The sequence below is a fragment of the Toxotes jaculatrix genome, chromosome 20, assembly GCF_017976425.1.
Source record: "Toxotes jaculatrix isolate fToxJac2 chromosome 20, fToxJac2.pri, whole genome shotgun sequence".
Taxonomy (NCBI): Eukaryota; Metazoa; Chordata; class Actinopteri; family Toxotidae; genus Toxotes; species Toxotes jaculatrix.
The window spans coordinates 16,087,455-16,105,762 of NC_054413.1; positions in this window are offsets into that span (position 1 = coordinate 16,087,455).

Below are 18,308 nucleotides of genomic sequence, written 5' to 3' on the forward strand. Positions count from 1 at the left end.
AATAAGTTTTTTATATGTAGAGAATCTGTGTGGCCTTGGTGAAGGTTTGCGCTCTCTTCGTGCTTTCAAAATTTTTTGTACCCTGAAACATGTTCTTTGATGAAACTGGGGAAATGTTTCTACCAGGTTGGGATATTTCACTTTCACAAAATGTACAACAAAGTTGATGATGTTCAGTGAAACTGGTCCAAAACTGGAATCCAAAGAGCACATCCATTCACTCTATGAATCCCCTGGATGATGCAGATTTAGGCATACCAAAGATGACTGCTTACCCAGCTCGATGATTCACCTCCTACTGCTGCTCATCCACATTACCCTTCTGTTCCCAAGGACCAATGCGAGCTTAGAGTGTCCATTATCGAGTCTTTGGGGACACAGCTCTGTTGAAGCCATGAACATTTGATGGGGACATTAGCGAAAGGCAACACGTCATTACATGACCATTTACACATAATCACCCACTTAAAAAGACCCCATAGGACAGAACCGCAAAGCATGGGCCATTTACACGCTCAATGTGTGTCTGTATGTGCATGTGTGGACGCCGATGTGTGTGTATGTGTGCGTGGATGCATGGATGCGTGTTTGCGCATATGCTTCGGCCTAATAGTCCATCTGACACATGCCTTATGGTGATGTTCAGAAATAACCATCAAAATGACCCATGTGCCTTCTCTTTCATGGCATCACACTCCAGTTCTGTTCTGTCTTTCTGTTGCCTGTCTGCCTGGCTCACACACACACACACACAGACACACACATACACACACACACATTCTCTCTCTCTCTCATAGGGAATTACTGTCCCAGGTGGAGAGATTGAGAAGCTCTCTCATTTATGATTCCTCATCTCTACCCCTCTCAGGTCCTTTGGCTATCACTCTTCTCCATATGCATGCTTATTATGTTTACCAGTGAGGGGAATGAGTGCAGTCAGTGTATGCTACACTGAGATGATTCACTCTTCTCGTCCATGGCAACTTAGTCCGGGGAAAAACATACCACAAAACAACAAATATTCCCTGCTTCCCTGCATGCATTTCATTCAAGGATGTTTTGTTTGAAGCACTGCGGCAGTTTTATTTGTATTTATGAGTAATTAAGTCCAATATTTTAGCCAACATAGATTGTTTTAACGTACAATGGTAAAATCTGGAAAAAAAAAATCTGGTTAAGGGTTAAGGTTTGTCTTAAATACTGAAAAAGTTAAGTCCCATTTTATACTTGAACTGTTTACTTTTTCAATATTGAACCAAAGTCACAATTGTTTCCGGACCTTACAAGAATTATTTTGTGAAGCATTGAGGAGAGATACATGAAAAGATCGATACTACTCTCATGTCTGTGTTTTAGTGCAGAGCTGGGGCCAGGCAGCAATTACCTTGGATTAGCATTGAGACTAAAAGCGGGCAGAAACAGCTTGTCTGCCTCTTCCCGAAGTTCAAAAATGTACCTCCATTTCTTTTGCTTTATCTGCACACAGTGTAAAATCCACCCAGTACCTCTTTGGGCCTCCCTACAAAACTCCCAAAAACTTATTCCAGGGAGTTGAGTATTGCGTGGTAATGGAAATTTCGGTTGTGCTTCTTGATAATATTGTCTAAAGGAAGTTTTTCTAAGGTGAAACATAGTGGTTCCAGCACAGAACCCTGTGGAGCTCCGTGACTGATTTTTATATGCATGGAAAAGTCATTGTTAGCATGAACAAACTGACATCGTCTATCCAACAAACATAACTTAAACCAGCTTAATTTGGTTCTTTTAAATCTAATGACACATTCCAGTCTTTGCAATAAAATCTTGTGATGAATGGTGTCAAATGCAGCACTGAGATCTAACAGGACAAGTACAGAGATGAGTTTTTTGTCTGAGGCCGTGAGAGGATGACTGGTAACTCTAACCATGTCATGATGTATTCTAAATCCTGTTTGAAAATCTCTGAACATACTATTCCTATGCAAATAATCATACAGTTTTGCAACAGCATTTTCAAGGATTTTAGAAAGAAAGAAGAGGTTAGTTGTGGGTCTATAGTTGGCTAAAACATCTGGGTCAAGAGCAGGCTTTTTAAGTAGAGGTCGGTGGAGATCACCGCAACCTTAAAAGTCTGCAGTACGTAGCCTGTTAACAAAGACAAATTTATCAGATGGCGATAGGTAAAGCACCCTTGAACAGTTGGAACAAGGTCTAATAGACAGGATGATAAATTAGATGTAGAAATCTAGATAAAGATGTGCTATTTCATGATGAACAACAGTTTCAGCTTACACTGCTGCAGTATTAGTGTCAATGGTGATATTTTTGATCCTTTGCTCATGATTACTGACTGACTTCAGTGGTTTTACAGTATCTACCTAACTATAACCATACGTTAACCATACCTCAGTTGCCGTGTACACACATATTGCACAAACAACCAGTTAGAAGGTTGTTCAGTATGAGTACGGAGTCTGGTACTTTGAGGAAAAAGTTCTCTTGGCAGGATTCTGTTTCTCTTGTCTATTTTAATTGCTGTTCTTGGGGGGGAAAAAAGTATTTATAACCCTCCCACCTACGAGGAATGTCACAAGAAACGATACTTTGGTACAAAGTCCCTGGCAAAATCCTGAAAATGTAAGAGCATTTGTTTCCCTGTCATAGATGCTGGACATACTGGAGATGTAATTTTACCATAGTAAACCTACAGGTGTTCTAATGTGATGCCAAATGCAAAGGGAAGAAGAACAAGAAAGGCATAACAACAGACAACAGCAATGTGTGAAATGGCAGTGCAGCAAGTCCCTTGCAAGTCGTGGAAAAAACACGCCAAGAAGACACCTCAAAGTTTTCTAAGCACCTCAAAGAAGGGTATTTGGATCTGTACACAGAATTCAGGGTGAGTGAGTTTCAGTTGATAATTGTCTTTGACATGTTGTCACAAATGTTTATGTCCCAAAATGTTACTGTTATTGTTTGTGGATTGTGACAGCTGGCATCTGCTGTAGCAATTTTCACTCTGAAAGTCTATCACCGTGTTAGTCAATTTAAACTACAGCTTGCACGCCGACTACATGAAGGGGCGTGTGTGTGTATGTGAATGTGGTGGTGCTGAATTTGGTATTGGGAATTGTAGAATTTTAATGGCACTGATACCAACTACCAAATTTCTGGTATTGTGACAGCCCTATCATCTACACAACCTGCGTTTGGATCTAACTCACTATTTTCTGGTTCTGAGATGTAAAATAGCATAAAAAGTATCTGTTCCCTTAACTCTTTCATCATCAGTGCAGGACATGTCCCTCGAGCCAGTTTAGCCAAAGAAAGCTATAGGAACAACTCGATGTACTTCTATATACACCGTGGGATGGGAAGAAAAAAAGAATGAATTGAGAAAACTATCATCTTTATGCACCAAATCCATTAAAAATATGTCAATCACAACAGATGGATAGCTTCCTGACATGCGGGGTGATGCTCGGCAGAGTATGTGTGAATTTCTTGGAAATAAAGTTGTCAGTCAACAAGATTACAAAGACCTCTGTAATATTGTGGCAGTGGGCCACAGGGTTTTGAATGTGCATGTGTGTGTGTTATGAGATAGCAGGAGATATTCAGGGTGATGGTGAGTGATGCCCCTATAATGTTTCTGTGGATATTCTCTGCTGTTGGTGTTGGCTGCAGAGTGACCCTGCTTTATTACTGCCTGACTCCTGGCTGCAAAACTCCTTTTTCCACTCTTCCTCGCTCACTCTTATTATCTGTTTCAGTTTCATCCAGGCTCCATCACTCCTTGTCCCCCCTTTCTTTGTCTGCTTTCTCTTGTGTATTTCTATCGCGCTCCCAAGATGGCTGCAGTTAAAACGACCGTGAGATTGGCTGGGGTGATTCCTAAGCAGTGATGGTAAGAATGTTTGAGAAATGAGGCAATGGACAAAGGGAAGCTGCAGGGGGTCTATTTCAGCACACTGTCCAGCTCTGCTATTTGGACCAGGAGCTTTCCAGGAGGACAGGGGCAATACGGAGAATAGGCCAGAGGAAGGCAATAAACTCTTTGTGAAATTGATGTGGAAGTAGGAAATTTAGGAAGCGCTGCGAGGGCAAACAGTATTGTATAATGTATTTGCTGACGTTCCCATGTATTGCTCAGCTTGCCAAAGATGATGAAATGAATTGCTTTGGTGTTCCTTTCTGCTATTGATTTCGTCTTTTTTTCCCATCTGGCCATAAGCCATGAGCTGCCCAGTTTATATTGCCTAGTATATAGCAGCTCTTTTTGTGGTTTACCTGTTTGTGGGAGATAAGTTCTTCTGTTTGATGAGACACAGAAGTGTTTTGCAGGAAAATGAGATGTAGCCCATTGAAGGACACTAATAAATATGGTCCGTGTTCCTGTCTCTCTAATTACAGGCCAGGTACAGAGGAGTGTCAGTCAGAGAGGCAGATGGTTCAGGGGTGGTACCTCTCACTGACAAGCTCTTTTCCGCCTCGGTCCTTTTCTCTCTGAAGCCTGATCCCACAATATTTCATGAAATGACTGCGGTGTCACGACGTTATGATTGATTACTTATGTACAAAATGAAATCAGTGAATTTTCACTTGATGTTTCACCAAGTTCTTGTCTTTAGCCAAACATATTGTTAAGCTTTGTAAGACTTTGAGCAAAATGCAAATTCTTGTTTATTTCAAAGAAATCACAGTTAATGATCCTGTAAATGTAAAAAGAAAAGAAAGAAGGAATCTTACGTAGTTTGACATGTGACGTAATGTGTAATCTGACCCATGCCTTCAAAATTTAACGACAGGATGAAGCCATTTTCTTTGGTTTGTGCCTCTGTTGTTTATTCACAACTCTCATGGCAGCGTAGTTTAATGAGATTCAGGCTGTATCTCCTCCTTGAGTGAGCCCACTTTCAGTATCGTTTGTGTACCTACACTCGGTGAAGTTGTGTTTTCAGCTTATTGTACAGCCCCCATGTAGCAAAAAAACAAAACAGACTTTGCTTTCCATGCCTAAATTGGCCGGATGGCAAGAGATGGAATGGCCCCAACCGCCAAGGCAGGGGCCAGAGTCGGGATCAAAAGATAAATCAAAGATATATGATGAACATGAAATAGTTTTTTTAGACATTTCTCTAATCTAAAAATCATTAGGCTAAAATGGAGAAAAAATACACTTCAATTGACCAGGACAGAAACAACATTGAAACTGGTAAGTGGTTTCAATGTTACTGAGCAGTGTTTTTAATGTCCACTCATGCTCACTTTTACTTTAATTTTACCTTTTCACTCATTTAGGTATACATTCAGTTGCAGGCAACATATCATATCATATATAGGCCCCTATATATATATATATATATTTTTTTTTTTTTTTTTTGCATGAATGCATGCATCATTTATTTAATTTTGTATTGTCAACATTACAATTCTGGTATCTTTAAGTTACATTAACATAATTGTCTTTCTTTTGAGTTACCATGCTAGTAAGTCCATGGAACATCTGTGTCTCCGCCATATAAAAAAAATGGTTTCTCAGTTTTATTCAGTCACAGAAGACATGGTTTGTCAAATGTATTGCCTTGCATTGGCTCACATACACTGTATTTCAGTCAGATTTAGTAGCAGCAGAACTAAATTTTGCATCAGAAAAAAAAGACAGATCACAACATCTTAAGCAAGGAGCTGGTGGAGGACAGGGGAGTTAACAAGTGTCATTCTGTCTTTTTACATTAACAAAGGACAGAAAGCAAAGTTCAGGTTGTTTTGAGGTATAAAATGGTACCTGCTAACAAGAATTTATTGTGCTGTATGAATTTATTGTACTGTCTGTCATTAATAAATATTTTTCATTGTCATGGTATCACAGAAATTGAACTTCAGAAGTGCACTTTTTTCATTACTGTCTCATCTGAGCTTGGTATCTGGCCTTACTTAACCCCACTATAGGGTCACAATAATTAGATGATGCACAGCCTCAATAAATGCACAAAATACTGCTGAGCTTGAACTGATTTTTATCGCTGCTCAACTAATTGCTTTGCAGGAGCAAAGTACTGTTAGATTTCCAATTTTTCATGTCATGTTCACGTTAGAATGAAGCTGGGGCAGAAGAGGCCGCGTTTCAAAAAATAAAGTAATTATTGCAATTTGTCTCCTTAATGCAGGATCTTTAGGGGACATGGTCTTAATGTCAGCGCTGTGGCACTTTTTTCGTGATGGTAATTAAAGTGACTGTAAAACAGAGTACAGCAGCCTGGAGAGCTGCATGACTTCTAATCTGTGAAGGTTTGATGTCCTCTGAGATTGTCCATACAAACACGAAACGCTAATTATCTCAAACGTGGATGCCTGTGTCAATAATTAGGGTAACGGGATGTCAATTAATAGACCAGTGAAGTGAGAAAGAGCTATGGAGACACAAGCTGGTCTGCTGGTTCTAGACCATATCATGGACCTGCATTTAACATCTACTCACATGCACTGTTCCATGGCAAGCTTTAAGTTATATTTATTTGTTTTGTAGATGATCCTAATCAGTATTACAAATCATATACTAAGATAGAACATCTGAAAAGTAAAAAAAAGTTTAAAAAAAAAATCTAAAATAGTCATGTATATTACAAATAAATAAGACATGTTTTTCAAATAGGTTTGATACAATTATAAAGAAACTTTTTTTTTTTTTAGATGTTTCAAATACTGGACGTAATGCAAAGCACAACCTTAGGAAATGTACCAGGACAAGATTCATCAACCAAAAGCAGTAAGGACTGGTTCAAAATATACCTATGTAGGATAATTCAATCTGATCAAAAAAGAAGTTGACACGAAACAGAGAGAAAATACTGGCAGCAGCATGATGCACCATGAATTAACAATGAGCCTGGGTCATATAAACAGGCTCAACAATGCATCATTTTTCCTGTGTGTCATTGTTCACATTCGCCGACTCATCTTAAAAACCCATCTTTCTGCTCTGTTGATGAAGACGATGAAAATGCACCACATCATTACAGCTAATGGCTGAAGTATGGGAAATGTAAGGAACCCAGGATGCCCTCTTTGAAAGGATAAACTTTTTCTTATTGCCTACAAAACCCATGAAAAGACTCAAACCAACAATGTGTTAGTCTGTATCTCAATACTGGAACCCACTGGTTCTTACTGAATACAGCTCACCAATAAAGCACCATGGCCTGCTTCTTAAAATGCACCTGAAGGTAACCGAAAATAATCCTACATCATCGATCAGTCATTGTATTTTCCTCTTTTCCTGCTTTTCTCACAGCATTGAGACTGTACACACACACACTTCATCTCCTTGTCTGCTTGAACATAAATAGGATTCAGAGTCACAAAAATGTCCCTGTGCCCTTTACTCATCAATACCTCACCTTGTCTCTGTGTGTGTGAATGCCATTAACAAGCCAACTGCACCGCCTTTGCTCAGGTGGAATAACAGGATTCAGAACAAACAGCTTTGCAGCAATTACTACATCTGATATATAATTTCACCCTCCTCTTGGTTTACAGGCTGTAGAAAAACAGTCATAATTCTGCATTTGGATGGGGGTTATTAACCGCTGGCCACAGGTGCTGTGAGGCTGACACTCCCCAAGCACAGAAGGTAATGAGAGGTAACACCTGCCATATATAATAGGTGTGTGGATGTGTGTGTGCACGCTCACATTCACATGTGTGTTAGAGGTTGACAGCTCAATGTAATTTGGACAACATAATTAGCAGGGCTGGACAGCTGCTGAATAACCTGACTATTTATGCTTTTAATAGAGGCTTCCAGGTATTGTGCGAGTACAGTGTTTTTTAAATGTTAAAATCAAGGATGCAGTGAAAATGAATGTGCTGAAGAACACATTCTTCTCCCGGTTTCAAGGACTGGTTATAAAAAACAACAACATTTCACAATCAGTTCATTTCAGTCAGTGGATATGCCTCAATTTTCTTTTTTTCTGGCATCAAGTTCAACTCTGTTGAGCTTTGACACACAAATTTGTGCCATTTACCAATCGCAATCTGCCTTGACAGTTTGAGCGAACAAAGAGCCAGAGATTCCAAAAGGAAGGAGGAACCTATTTTAGCCTATTAGCTGTGTTGAAACCGTTCAGTTTTATTTTCAGGAACTCTCTTCTTTTAAAGTATAAACTTCTCCATTAATGGTGAATGGTTTGTGGACAGTTGTGAATCAGGAGTGGATGGTGCAGACAGAGTAGAGATAGGAAAGATTCTAATGTTAAGGACCCTTGAGAATTCAAAATACTATCCACTGACAATGTCATTATATCCACTGTATATGGGTTTATGAACAGTGTATTCTGGTTGACATGAGGCGTCCATGTTTGTTTAGTTTTCAGGAACAGATACAACATATATGGTGAAAAATGGGGTTGTAACTGTACATAGACTTATCAACTGAAATACAGACAAGCAATATTGCAGGTTTTGTGAACCGATGATAGTCTTCTTGTTCTATTAGTAATCAGACAGGTAGTGGAAGAGTAATGTCAAACCCAAATAAATAAGCCTTAATTGTTGAGACCGAGTAGTATAGCATAAAGATTTGGAGAAAGACATAGTCATTAACTTTGGTTTTGTAAAAAGTTTTCTTCCTATTCTGTGGATTTTATATGAACGGCATCATTATGGCCATCATGTCATTTTATGAAAAAAAAAAAAACCCCTATAGCTTGTAAGACTGAAACATTTTGAATGCAGAATTTGGGAAGGAAAATAATTTTATTGGAAACGTTTTTACAAACTAGAATGGCACACAGTAGAGTGCATACCTCCTCCAAGGCAAAAAAAAAAGAAAAAAATGCTCATAATGTTAAAGAAAGTGATAAAAATATAAGAAAATAAAAATCCTGGATGTGCCCCTTTGACTGGATCTGTACCAAAACTGAATGGGTCCTTTCCTGGTCCATAACCCAATCCCTTCACCTTGTTTGGTGCAAATCAGTTACTTTTTTGTGTAATCCTGTTAGCAAATAAATCGACAAACCAATAAAGAAACCAACAAACATAACCTAAAGATGATGGTTGTGTTTTCCAGAGCTGAGGTTTTAAGAAAGAAGGATAAACAAAAAATCGTTTAATGATTTGTTTAATCACTTTTTGTCTATCTACAGGTCCTAACTTCTTGCATTGTTTATTCCACGTTAAAAAAACATGTTTGTGCGTGCCAGTAATTAGTCAGGTCGAGGTTGTAAAATTTATGTTTAGTGGTGATATGTGGCTACAGCAGTCACAACACATTAGAAGACAAAACTGGATATAATTAAGGAATTCTGAGAAAAAAACACTTAAACGCTGTTCTCTGAAATTGGAAATTTAGTGAGCTTTTATATGTTAAAGATAGAAGAACAGTATTTCATTGATTTTGTGTTGAAAAAGTGAAAAAAAAACTCTTTTTTTTTTTTTATTTAACCTTGACCTTCTGAGACAGTTTGTTTCCAGAATTTGTGTGTAATGTTGTGTGAAATTGTTGATATTTTACAAGTCATAACCCTGTTTAAGATCGACAGCCAGAAAGATTTGTTTCTCACCTTCTTGTGGTGTTTGGACACTGGGGAGATATGGGATGAGGAGGACATTTGGAATACAGGATGAAAGATGCCCCTTTACTGAAAGGCACCTGCCTTTTGAACCACAACTTTTCGCAGGCTTCAGGGGTGTCCCTGTCAATAGTATGGTCTTAAGATGTTGTGTGCACAGACACACACACATGCCACTGTTGCCACCACACCAGCAGCCATGTATGCTGGCATTTTAATTCCCTTCTCTTTTGATGAGGTTATAAAGAGCCAGAGGGCAGCATCAAACAACTGGCCACATTGATTTGTGCCCATGCCAGGATATCCTCAGTGGAATAAACTGTGTGACTGTGGAGGCAGTCATTTATAGCAATATGAAGCTTGTTACTCATCCACAGAGACCAGCTAACCAACTCTGTCTGTTTCTCCATGGGATGCAGTATTTTAACTGCTGGAACACAATACTACACAAACACTACTACTGCAGTGATTTTACTTCCTACTGTGAACACAGCACTCTGGTGGTCTGGCATCCGCTGTCAATCAAAAACAGCCAGAGACACGCCCGTCCAGCATCTAAAAAAGTTTTTCTTTTTTTTTTTTAAGTCAAAGAAGCTATAACATCTGGTTTGGAGGCCTCAAAATTGCTGCTGCTATTTACAGATGATGTGATTTTGTTCTTTTCATCAGACCGTGACCTTCAGCATGCACAGGGGTGGTTTGCAGCTCAGTAATATGAAGCACTTGGGATGAGAGTCAGCTCCTCCAAGTTGAGGCCATGGTTCACAACCGCAGTATGGTGAATAGCTCCCTTCAGGTATGGAACTGAGTTTCTGTATCTTTCTGTAGTTTAAGTATCTCTGGGTCTTAAACCAGAAATAAGCGGCTGATCTGTGCAGCTCAAGGTTGGGCTGAAAAAGATATGAATATGGGGTGAGAGAAATTTCCTCTGTTGCCCCTCCATAAATTTCAGACTGCCCTCCCTTCAGCAAGAAAAAAAAAAAAAAAAAACATTCACAGCCTCCCCCTTTTTATACCTCATCTCCCTTGGAGGTGTTGGAATGTATATTTTGTAAAGTCCAACTGAAATTGAATTTCATTTTTGTCTGTGACACCAAACATATGAGCTTTGTAAATCACTTTCTATAACCATATACCTTTCTGGTAGCCACATAGGCAGACAGACACCTTGTTTTGACACAGCCAGTCAAATCTTACATAAATCAGTAACATTGACATTGCAAAGCAGATGGTGTCTCTGAGCCAGACAGCAGCCTGCTACACAAGAGCCACAAACTCTAAAAAACAACCCACATTCATTTTCCTTGCAAACATGAGGAGATATCTTGTCCTGCACCCATCCAATGTTTCTCTGCTAATGTCAGTTTGCAGGCTACACAGCTAATTAGCTGCTCAGCTGCAGCACATTAAACAGCATGTAAATGTACGTGCAAATGTCACTTCGGTCTGGTTAGATCCTGGTGTGCTCCTTACTCTTCAACACCACAAACACCATGCTGTCTGGCCATGACATGTAGCTACAGTGCAAGTTTGTTTACTCTGTCTCTCATTCCCCACTGTGAACACGGCACTCCGGCAGTCTGCCAGCTGCTGTCAATCAAATACAGACACAGACACGCCTGTCCAGCCAGCTGAGACAAAAAGGAGCATTTTTTTTTTAAATCTTTCCCCAAAGACCTTTTCCCTTCGTTTTAATAGCTCAAAATTATTAACAATAACTCAAAAAACATTGACCTACTTTGCAGAATCTGATATTTCCTTCTGCATCCTTATGCTGACAACTGTATTTTCCTTTTAGTGAATTCAGAAATCTATAGTAAATCCTACATTATCCCCAATATTAAACCCATGATCTCCAGCTAACAGGTATTTTAGGAGGCCAGTCTCAGTAATTTGCTTATCACTAACTCTTTGTCCCCAAAAAGGAGATACATTTGTGGAACAACACCAATCAGATACTTCACAACGTGGTGATGCTTATAGTTTGACCACATTTGTGCTCTAGCAAAGAAATTAGAAGGTGTTTCAATAAATAGTTCCAAATAGTTTGAGATACACACAAAGTATGCATATGTTGTTTTTCAGTGGAAGAGTTTACAGTCTTGTCCTCAGTAAAGCTAAAATTACTTGTTCAGATTTAGAAAGCCCATAGGCCACAGGTGGAAAGAGGCTCACACAGCTGACAAACCTGCATTAAAACTAAAGTTAAAAAAAAGTTGGGGAGCCCAGTATAAATCTTTGTCTTGACTTCATTCTTCTGAAAATACTCTTAGCTAAACTGTGTGCTTCAGAACATCCTCTAACCTCTCAGTGTCATCCATGGTTAGATCTGTCTGGTATTCTGTATCTGCATATAGCATATGGCAGTAGTTAGAGGGATTAGTTGAATTATCTTGTCTAGTTATCTTCTTAGTTGTCAACATTCTTACAAAGATTATCTAGTCCAATTTATCTGCAGATTCTTTTTTTTTTTTATCACATCTGCTTGATACTGTCTACACTTATTAATACAGTTCATTTACCTTGTTGATCATGTAGCATCGTAGCGACGTCCTCTGCCTCTGGGTTCTGAGCTGACTCATGGAGATCCAGCAGATCTCTTGATCGCCTCTGGGCTTCATCCTCTTTATCTGCAGATGAAGATCTGCATCCATTTTTGCTGGACTTCCATAGACAGTGCTGCAGTTCTACAATAATAACTCTAACTGCATAACATCAATATCAAAAGTCGATGGGACCAGATGAGATTTTTTATTAAAGGAGAATTTAGCACACATGTTCAAATATATATGAAACCTGATCTGCTGTTTATTTTTTTCTTAATGGTGATGATTCAGATCACAGCTATTTAATGAAATGGACAACTTAGTTTAAGCAAGCCTCATTTATCGTAAATGTAGAATACAACCTGATGACGCTGTGTCTCGAATCAGAGTGCAGTGAAGAATGAGCTTTGATCCAACTTCAGCCGTACACTATCACTGCCATAATTGACAACGCGCTCTGCCATTGACAAGAGACAAAGCACACATTTAGCTGGCCCATTTAGCCAGCCCACTGAGCCTTTCAGCTGCTCCCACGCTGTTGATCAGTCGCTGTCACTGCATGCATCAGAGATGAGCCTCCACAGCAGCAGGGCTATTTGAAATCAATGGGTTCATAACTGTGGCGTAAATAGATAGAAAATTGGGCTGCTCGCTAGAGGCCAGAGGAGCATGTGGCCTACATCAATAGCTACTACCCCAAGTGGAAGAAGCAGCGCTTTCCAAGCTCGGGCTCCAAATTGAATTCCATGGATAGATAGATGGGAAAATGAAAACATTGATAAACCTCAATGAGCTGCATGAAAGCTTCAAATATGGGATTTTTTTTTCTACAATCAGTGGCATACATGGGGCATATTTTGATGCTAGGACATTAGATTCTGTGTACTGTACACTGTGTTCTATTTGATAATATGAGAGCCGCTAAATTGGCAGGTGGAAGATGATGTTGTTATGAATGGCAACGGTAATGCTCTGTGCCTGGGAAACAGTTGGACAATGTGGAAACTTTAAATACTACAAAACTACTAGAATAGCAGAAATGTTCACAATTGGTTATAAAATCACCTCTTTACACGCAATTTGAAAGTAGAAGAATGGTTGTTGAATTATTTATTTTGGAAGCTGGCTTTACAGTAGACAAAATGTTCTGATATATATATATATATATATATTTTTTTTCCTTCAAAATGTTTTATTCATTGTTTTAAATCCACAGCTGCAGTCATGGTTTCTTTGGTAATGTGAGTCAAGCTATGAGTGTTGTTTCAAAGTGAGGTGAAGAGATCATCACACTATATTTACTGCATGTGAATAGGCCATATTTCTTCTCTTTCACTTTCTCTCTCATCCAGAACAACAGATTTTGAAAAATCATGTATGAAAACCACTGAAATAATTTATTTTTTATGTTTGTTTTTGTTTTGTTTTTTTCCAGAAAGTTATAACCTAAAAATGAAAAATCATTGGTAGGAGAACCAGAGGTTGCTTCGAAGATATGAATATTACATAATAACATATAGAATAACCCATATTTATCCATATTTATTCAAAGGGGTATTCTGGTGATTTAGTGTTACACTACTATAAAATTGGGGGATTCAAGAAGATGCATATTTTAAAGACAATGGTCATGATTTAAGGCCATCACATGTGAACATGGAGTAGAGGAACCCATTATAAGGGTTATTAGATTTTAAAAAGCTCTCTCTAAAGCTACAGAAAACAAATATGACTGTTTTCACTGGCTCAGCAGTGCACCTCATGCCATGTGTAAAGTCAGTGGGTTTGTACCTAGCAGTGGCTCTCTGGACGGAGTGTGTTCAGTGAGTGGAAGAGAGCAGCATCACGTTTAGCCAACCAATCAGCAGCCAGACAGAGACGCCAATAAATGTACACACCTAACAACAAATCACTGATCCGCGTTCTTTGCGTGGATACTCTTTCTCCTTTCATTCTGTGGTAACAGCTGTAATGTATAGGCATCACAGCTATTCGGATTAGTGTGTGACGTCCTCTGGCGTCATCTGGACTTTTGCTACTTTCTATTGAAAATTGTTGGCAACACTGGCAACCTGAAAAGATAAAACATCAGCAACATATATTAGATATGAGTTTAAAAATCTAAATATAGCTGTAATAGCTCACTTTTTTTTAAGAGAAGTCACCAGTCAGTCAGAGTTTTAAAACTTGCCTGTAGTTCTCTGGTGGATGCAAACAGTGTGTGAGTCCAGTTTCTACTCTGTCTGAACTGCACAGACTCCCTCTCTCTGCCTTTCTCCATCTCTCTATCCTCCACCTCCCCAACTGTCTGGAAACTAATTGCAGTAATTAATTTGTGTGACCTACAGTTGCTTCTAGTTCCTGTTATAGCCCGGTCTGGGCATTACTGGAGTGTAGAATCAATTTACTGCTAATCACTGGAGGTGGGTGTAGGCTGAGTCTGTGGAGCCAGTGGACACATGAGATAAAAGCAGCTCTTAATTCATTGCTTCTGTTCAAACAGCAGAAAGAAGAAAGAAGAAGAATGGAGGGAAGAAAAGGGAAGTACGGTGATCAGTGGCTTCAATCTGTGGCTCCACTGTAGCTGTGTTGTGAGGATGGGCTGATGCTGTGTAACACAACAGCTGCCCCACTGTCAAACTGCCTCAGGACTTAATACTGTATAACTCATAGTAATATTACACAGGATTGATAGGTATAAAGCAAGGACATCATTGTTCATCGTATTCTTGACAGAAGATGCATGTTAGATTATTAGTAATAAAAATATCAAGGAAAGCACGTAAGATCTCATGACCTGATCTATTTTCAATGATATAATTATCACAAAATTAATTTACGAGATCAGGGAACACACTGACAAAACTAAAGAGAAATAAGATGGTGAAAGAAACAAGATGTAAGATGGTCAGACAGGTTGGAAACAGAACAACACGAGATCCAGAACAGAGAGTTTTTTGTTTTAGGTTTTTTTTTTTCTGAATAGGGATCGGACTGATTGTTATAGAAGAGCTTTTTGTTGCACCACACTGATATTTTGTTTCCTCTTTTTCTTTCAAGATTTACTGAGAAAAAAAACAAGCAAAAAACCATGGACCATAATTGTGAATAGAGACAACAATCTAACTTTTGTAGTTAGTAAGCATTAAGCAATATCTCTCTAAAGAGAACGCTATTTTTTTCATTAACCAGTGGATGCTTTCACTTTATTAAATTTTCCCTCAAGGTCGGTAATTGTGGGAATTAAAACAGGTTGAAAGAGTTTTTTTGGGAGAATTTACAGAGACTTAGACAATATATTCTGAAGATTTGTGACTCATTTAAAGTTTCAACCATGTTTCTTCGTGAAAGTATGACAAAGCAATTTGGCTCCAAAAAGTTTTTGGCGATGTACGTTGCCATGGTTACTAGTATCTCTAACAAAAGTCAGGGCAGCAACTGATTTTCTGATGTTTTTGCAGTAAATAGTTTAAAATCCCTAACTTATATTTTAAACTGTTGCCAGAAATGAAAAGTCACGTGTTACAAACTGCAGGTTGGGACCTGAGGGACCCGTAATGTTTAATGCCCAAAAGTTCAGCATTAATTTATAGTACTCTTAGTCCTCACACCAACCCACCTAAACCCCACAAACACTTCAATACATTTGGCATAAAAAGGATGCGTCTCTCCAAAGAGTTCCCAAGATTAAAAAAGGATCATGTTACTATACTGAATGCCGAATAGTACGGCTGCGAGTGGGAGAGGGGATAGTTGCCAGAGGCGGCGGGAAGACTAAGCCCAAGCACAAAATCTAAACCAGGGGACAACCCAAAATAATCAGTGAGGGGTGAATGAAGGGTTCCTCAGACTCACAGGTAAGAGAGCTTGCCTCCAGGCTCTCCCACCATGAGTAGGCTGCACTCACTGCTGGACCTGTAGTACTCAAAAAATAAATAAATAAAAATGTCTGAGCACTGGGCAGGTAAACAACGCCAGTTTACAGAGAAAACTTCACACTCCTTCTTGGGGGAAAGATATCTTAGGTAGGCCAGCAAGGCCTAACTGTAGGCAGCAAGCCTTAGGGCTCGGGCCTACGCCAAAAAAAAAAAAAAAAAAGGATGATTCTAGAACACTGACGAACAATATTGTAAAAGAAAAAAGGAAAAACTCACAAAAGCTGCAGCAGCCATGTGGTACATAGAGTTAGTCACTAAATCAGAAACCATGGAGGGAGAGCTGCAATTACCGTGGTTGTCTCATGGATAAATCCACAAGATGCAAATACAAAATTACATATCAGAAGGTATCAAATATTTATAAATGAATCGTTTTGTTTTGTTTTGTTGTTTTCCTCTTGTTTTACTTCTATATACAAAGAAAGGCTCTAATTATTCTCAGCTTGAAAATGAGACCAATGGTTGATAATAGTTGGTTACTATATCTATCATAAAAAAAAATTATACATTACCATGACAATTAGACTGCTGCATTGATCAAAGCAGTGTTACCTTATTTAATTAAAAAAAAAAAAAAAAACTTGAATGAAGTCCTAAAAGTACGGAGCCCCTCTGGTGACATTGGATAAAAAAAAAAAAAAATGCGTGGCCACAAGATAATAATGCGAGGCCACGAGATAGTCTCGGCCTCGCGTTATTATCTCGTGGCCACGCATTACTATCTCGTGGCCTCGCACTACTATCTCGTGGCCACGCATAATTTTTTTTTCTTCCCAATGTCACCAAAGGGGCTCCGTATAAAAGTGATGGTGATTCCATCCTGAAATAATGCAGAGAAGCTAGTTTGTGTAGCTGAACATTTCTCTTTGTGACTGAAGTTATCCACAGAGGACATTTTGATCAAATTTCCACTAAGTATGAAATCAGTCTGCGGCGTAAAATCAGCCTCCTGATGCGCTGTGACTTGGAGGCTTTTCCACCAATCTAAAACCTGGAGAGGTTCAAACTGGAAGGTCAGAGATAATGACTGTGAAACACTCCAAATCATGCTCTTGCTGAATTTCAAAAAATGTGGACAGTGCCCTTGGCGGAGCAGTTATTTAGCTTTAAAGCGCCAGAGAGCTCCTCTCAATCAGCAACAGCAGGCTGGACGGATCGAGCATATTAAGCCCTCGACCACCCTGAAATATTACCACAATACTCGAATCTAAAAACACTTCAGTCGCATTCTAATGTTTGGTCCGTATGAGAAAATTGTTAAAGGTAACACAACTGACAAGGCTTTTCAGATGGAGAGGAAAGAAACTGTTTGCTAAAATGTTATATTGGAGATATTTGGCCATTAAAGAGCCTTCAATAGTGAATTTCTCCTTGGTATCACACAGCCCTTTACCGGGATATTGCATCAGAAATTTATTCCCCCTTCCTTGTGCCTTTTGTTTTTCACTTTCACCTAAAAGATAAGCAAATAGAGGCTCTTAAAACAGAGCAGATGGGGGAGACAGAAAAAGACGAGGATGGGAAAGGCAGAGTACCACTGAAGAATAAAAGAAGAAACAGAGAGTGAAGGAGGGATGGACTGCTACAGGCTTACTGCTCAGTGTTGCTACCTACTGTTAAAGGAAATGACCAGGTGACACTGACATGACTGACCTTTTCCTGCGCGTGTGTGTGTGTGTGTATCAGTGCTTCCTGTTGTTCATAAAAAGGTCAGAGAAAGTAAAAAAAGAAAAAAAAAAGCTGCATCTTTACATAATCTTCCCAACAACCACCAACGGGGATGTAAACAAACACAAATACATTTTATTTGGACATGAACAGAAAACAAACTCATGAATAGCATCTGGATATTTGACCCTGTAGTATAGTATAGTAGATGGGAAAACTGATGAGCTGCAGTTATAGACCATCTTAGAAGGAGTGTACAAAATGGCCAAGAGAGCTTTTCATCTTTTTGTCAACAACTCTGTCAAAACCTCTGTCATTTATTTCCAATTAGATCATTAAGAGCTGCACAGAGTTTTTATTTAGACTCTGTTTAGACTTGTATATTTCAATTATATTTCTTTATAATGGAATTTATTTAGGTACATGGCTAAAAGGTAACGTTGCTTTGTATACTGTGTATAACCACTTCCAGTGTAGGCGCCTCCCAGTCTAGTGTTATTTTGTATACAGATATGTTTGTGATTTACAGAAATGCAGATACTGTACATAGTTGCTTTTAAGTGATGAGCTTTAAACCATCACTGAGGCTGCAGTGGACA